Raw genomic sequence first — 6000 nt, 5'->3', positions numbered from 1 at the left:
CTCGAAAGGGGACAGACCGGTAGCAGAGGTGGTCAGGGAATTGTGGGCGTACTCGATCCAGGGAAGATGTTTAGCCCAAGAGGATGGATGCTGAGCCACCACGCAGCGAAGAGACGCTTCCAGGTCCTGATTTGCTCTTTCGGTCTGGCCGTTAGTTTGCGGGTGAAATCCTGAGGAGAGACTCACAGTAGCCCCAAGAGCAGAACAAAAATCCTTCCAGACTTGAGAAACGAATTGTGGGCCCCTGTCCGAAACAATGTCCACCGGTATTCCATGGGGACGGAATACATGTAAGACTAAGAGGTCCGCTGCCTCACTGGCAGTCGGTAGTTTTGGTAATGCAACATAGTGAGCAGATTTAGAGAACCTGTCCACAATCGTGAGTATTGTATCATTACCTTCGGACACGGGGAGACCAGTGACAAAGTCCAGGGCTATGTGGGACCAAGGACGACTTGGAACTGTCAGAGGTTGTAGCAGACCCGAGGGAGACTGGTGGGATGCTTTCCCTCGGGCACAGGTGGTACAGGCTGCCACGAAAGCTCGGACATCAGCTGCTGCTGATGGCCACCAGAAATGCCTTTTTAACAACGTAAGGGTACGCTGCCTCCCTGGATGGCAGGCGAAACGGGATGAATGGACCCACTGCAACACTTCAGACCGCACGGATACAGGGACATAGAGCCGGCCAGGCGGCCCGTCGGCTGGTCCGGGGTCTGAGTCTTGGGCAGCCTTGACCAGAGACTCAATCTCCCAGCGAACTCTGGCCACTACGCAGGTAGGGGGCAGGATGGACTCCGGTACGCTGGACTCCTCAGAGATGGAGAACTGGCAGGACAAGGCATCAGGTTTAACATTGCGAGAACCAGGACGGTAAGTAAGAGTAAAGTTGAACCTGCTGAAGAAGAGAGACCATCTGGCTTGGCGGGAGTTGAGACTCTTAGCAGACTGAGCAAAAGCCAGGTTCTTGTGGTCGGTCCATACTATAAAAGGCTGCTCCGCCCCCTCCAGCCAATGCCGCCATTCCTCTAGCGCCAGTTTGACGGCCAACAATTCACGGTTACCGACGTCATAATGCCTCTCGGCTGGAGACAACTTCCTAGAAAAAAAAGCACAAGGGTGGAGTTTTCGGTCCGTGGGGGAGCGTTGCGACAGCACCGCTCCAACACCTGAGTCCGAGGCATCCACTTCCACAACAAAAGGCAAAGAAGAATCAGGGTGGATGAGCACCGGGGAGGTGGAAAACAGTCCTTTTAGGGTACACATGGCTTGGTCAGCTTCAGGAGACCACACAAACGGAACTTTAGGTGAGGTGAGTTTTGTGAGGGGAGCTACTACCTGACTAAAGCCCTGGATGAATCGCCTGTAGAAATTTGCAAAACCAAGGAAACGTTGTAGATGTTTGCGAGACTGGGGAACGGGCCATTCAGTTACTGCCTTAATCTTGTTGGGGTCTGCCGAAACCTGTCCCTTCTCAATGATGAACCCAAGAAAGGGAACAGACTCACGGTGGAACTCACACTTCTCTGCTTTAACAAAAAGCTTGTTTTCCAACAGACGTTGCAGGACTAGACGGACGTGTGTGACATGTTCAGTGAGTGACTTAGAGAAAACCAGTATATCGTCCAGGTAGACGAAAACAAAACGATTTAACATGTCTCGTAAAACATCATTTACCATAGCTTGGAATACTGCTGGTGCATTCGTGAGACCAAAGGGCATTACCAAATACTCAAAGTGTCCAAGTGGTGTGTTGAAAGCTGTTTTCCACTCATCTCCTTGCTGAATCCTGACGAGATGATAGGCATTGCGCAGATCCAGTTTGGAGAAGACCGTGGCACCCTGCAGTGGTTCAAAAGCAGAATTGATCAGTGGTAAAGGGTATTTATTCTTTACAGTGATGTTGTTCAATCCACGGAAATCAATACAGGGGCGTAGCGTCTTGTCCTTTTTCTCTACGAAAAAGAACCCCGCCCCTACAGGTGATGTTGAGGGGCGAACGATGCCTGCAGCCAGGGACTCCCCGATGTATTTCTCCATAGCCTCTCTCTCTGGTCTGGACAGGTTGTAGAGTCGGCTGGCAGGCAAGGGGGCTCCTGGAAATAGTTCAATCGCACAGTCATAGGGTCTATGGGGTGGCAGAGATGTGGCTTTCACCTTGCTGAACACTTCCGCTAGATCCAGATAATCCTTGGGGACAGAGGACAAATCGGGCAGGTTCTCTGATGCAGTCGGGGTTTTCACGTTGGGAGGGATAGCCGAACCGAGACAAGTGGAATGACAAAAACTGCTCCAACTACTGATGGTTTTGTGTTGCCAGTCTATGTGAGGATTGTGTAACTTTAGCCAAGGAAAACCGAGAATGAGAGGAGATGCGGAGGCAGACACAACTTTGAGGGTGATTTCTTCTCTGTGATTGCCGGAGAGAATGAGAGTAACTGGAATGGTTTGGTGGGTAACCGTAGTCAAACACTGATCGTCAATGGTTGTGACTTTGATAGGGGATGGGAGTGATTCGAGGGGAATGTCAGCCTGTTTAGCCAAATTCAAGTCAATGAAATTATCTTCCGCCCCCGAATCGATGAGGGCCGTCAACGGCAGTGATAACATACCTAATTGGAGTGTGGCAGGGAGTGACATACGGGGGGATGTGGGTTCGGTTACAGGGATGGGGCTCACTAGTGTACCCACTCTCACTAACGAGCCTCCTCTTTTGGGCGTACAGGACAGGCAGCAAGGAAATGGGAGGAGTTGCCACAGTACAGGCACTCACCTGCCTGTCGGCGTCGTACGCGTTCGGCTGGGGATAGCCGAGCCCGGCCCAATTGCATGGGTTCCTCTTCGTCCCCTGCAGCGGAGACGGGTGCGGCCGAGGGAACACTGTGTGGGGGTGATGAACCGGGCCTTGGTGCCCTGGAAACCCTAGTAGGAACGGGTGCGTGTCCGCTCTTCTCCCGTCTCCTTTCTCGGATCCTGTTGTCAATCTTAATGGCCAAGGAAACAAGACCGTGCAGGTTGCTAGGTTCATCGCGAAGAGCTAGCTCATCTTGAACTGAGTGATTAAGTCCATGCGTAAACACTCCCCGTAGTGCCTCGTCGTTCCAGTTTGAATCAGCCGCTAATGTCCAAAAGTCAATAGAGTACTCAGCCACGCTCCGTGTACCCTGTCTAAGGTCCAACAATCTCTTGGACGCGTTTCCGACATGGTCTGGGTGGTCGAAAACGGTACGTAAACGTGTGGAAAACTCAGAAAAGGTTAACCCGGAGAGGTGTTGATTGGTACACATAGCTTCTGCCCACACTAGTGCCTTTCCCCTGAGTAACCCCAGTGTGTAGTGTACCTTAGATGCTTCTGAGGCAAAAGACAGCGGCCTTTGTTGGAAGACGAGACCGCATTGAAGCAAAAATCCTCGGCACTTGTTCAATTCCCCAGAGAACGGCTCGGGAGACGTCACCGGGGGTTCCCGGGCATGTGGTGTAGCATCCACGGCTACGGCAGCTGATTGAGAGGGGGGAGAACTAGGAGCACTGGGAAGAAACAGAGTGGCAATTTGAGAAGAAAGCTGAGCAACTTGCTGGCATAATTGTTGGTTGGTCTCCAGTAATTTGTGGATCAACTGGTCGTGTTGTCCTAACAGAGCTCCCTGATTTTTGATGGCTCGAAACATGCCTTCATCGTCTGATAAACGTGATTCCTCTGCAGGGTCCATGGCCAGTTCGTTCTGTTAGAGTACGTCTGACCCAGAACGCAGAGAAATCACACAGACCACGTAAGGTAGATTCAAAAATAAAGGTTTTAATGGAGAGCCAGGGTCGTATGAGAAAACAGTGTAGGCAGGTCCGAAGCTGGGGGAGAGCTGACGGTGAAGGCTGGGTGGTGAGGCCAGGAGCTAGTAGGCGCAGCAGAGGAAGCAGCAGGTCTGTGCAGGTAACAGGAGAAAAACATAGGGTAAGTACAAACACAGGGAACAAAGGCAAAAAATGGAGCACACGGATGATAATAGCAAGTAACTAGAACTGAGAGCCAAGTACCACATGGGTAGTAGATAACGAACTGGCGCCGAAGAGGTGATCAGCCCGGGTTTAAATATTGCTGGAGTGAATCATGTGGATGAGGTGCAGCTGCGAAGAATGGCTCTGCAGTGAAGACTGCCACGCCCCTTGCCCCACTGAACACACCCCCAGCACTCCAGGTGGAAAAACAAAACAGGGACCGAACCACCTGACTCAGGGCGGAGGGGAAGCAACCCGTAACACATACGCTGATTAGTGGTGCTGATGTCACAACATATAAAATAATTGTATTGCTGTTTGTTTATTATAAGTTCAAGTCATTGTCGAGTCTTCCACTTCAAGTCAAGTCTCAAGTAACTTGTTCTCAAGTCAAAGTCAAGTCATTTTGATACTTTAATCAAGCAAGTCACAAGTCCTGAAAATTGTGACTCGAGTCAGACTCGAGTCAAGTCATGTGACTCGAGTCCCCCACCTCTGCTTTGTAATAATGATTTAGTAAATCTAATTTCTAAGCACTGCTTATTCTGTTGAAACAAAGCGAGCCAACTATACAGAGCCCCATTGCCACAAAGTTTAACATAATGTTTACATGTTAGCTGACACCCTTATGCAGTGCAACTTACAGTCATGATTGCATATTGTACATTTCCGACCTGGTCCCCTGTGTAAATCAAACCCACAACATCTGGTGTTGCAAGTGCCATGCTCTACAAACTGAGCTAACATAGCAACTAATCTTGAATACACTGCATCCAAAAATGGCCATCACAAAGGAAACTGGCCTAATAGTAGTGTTGAAGAAATTTTACAATACTAGTTAGTAACTATCAGTAACCATACTAGCTTGGTGGTGTTTCTGCTTCCACGATGAGCACCCCTTGCCCTCTCAAAGCAATGTTTGTAAAGACAGAAACGGGTCTATAGGCCCTTGCAAACTTCAGAGAAATATTCCTAATTTTCTCCTACTGTTTGGTCAATGTAACGTGTTAATATAGTTGTGCAATTGACAGCTTTTATTCTTGGAAGGTTTTTTGACGCACTGTACTCTTTGTAAATAATAACTATCACTGTGATGTGCAGTGCTCATATGACAGAAATTGCTTCTTCTATTCATATTTGATGATCTTTTACATTTTCAGGAATAGCTTTAATATAATTCAACAGATTTTTTTATTTTGCTTTATTCTGAGTTAGCAAGGGGTTGACAGGGTGTTAAAATAAAGGACTTGGTGGTATGTAGTGCATACAAAAGTGAATACATGATGATGCTGCGTTGTCCTGTGGCAAGGACAACACGGCATCAGGGATTACAAAAGGCAAATCCAGCTGATAAGGTGCCGACTGATGCTTCCCCTCTAGACAAGCTCAACACATATGCTTACTTTGAGGAGGACGACACTTATCCAGCAGGACAGCCCTCCTTGCTCCAGATGACCAGGACCTCTCTTAACTTGTCTGACCACCAATAATTGCTCAACTGATCACACATACTCTCACACATGCAAAAAGACACACACACACACACACACACACATACTTTCTGTATATAATATAAAGTTTGTATAAAGTGTTGTTAATGTGTTTTGTGGTTTTTATTATTATTGTCTATTTTTTATCACTTTGATCTAGTTTTTATTAGTACTATTTCCTTGCATTGTCAAGCAGAAACCTGCAAGTAAGAATTTAGTTGCATCATTTGTCTTATGTATCCAGTGGATACACCCATTAATATTTGCAACTTTATCCTGTAGAATGACCTCTACAGTTTTTAGTCTCCATCTGATAGCCATAGTGAAATATAACACCAATGTAACTACATAGATTACTGGTGACTAAATCTAAACTTCGATTCCTTGTATATCATACCAGATTCTTGCAAAGCAGAGTATATATAACTTTGCTGCTCCATGACCCTACAGCACAGCAGATTTTTATTTTAGTTAAGTTTTCCCCTTTTGTTACAAAGGACAAGGCAGGACAACCACA

This window comes from Esox lucius, chromosome 3 (genome assembly GCF_011004845.1).
Source record: "Esox lucius isolate fEsoLuc1 chromosome 3, fEsoLuc1.pri, whole genome shotgun sequence".
Taxonomy (NCBI): Eukaryota; Metazoa; Chordata; class Actinopteri; order Esociformes; family Esocidae; genus Esox; species Esox lucius.
Note: the sequence above shows the minus strand (reverse complement) of the source record.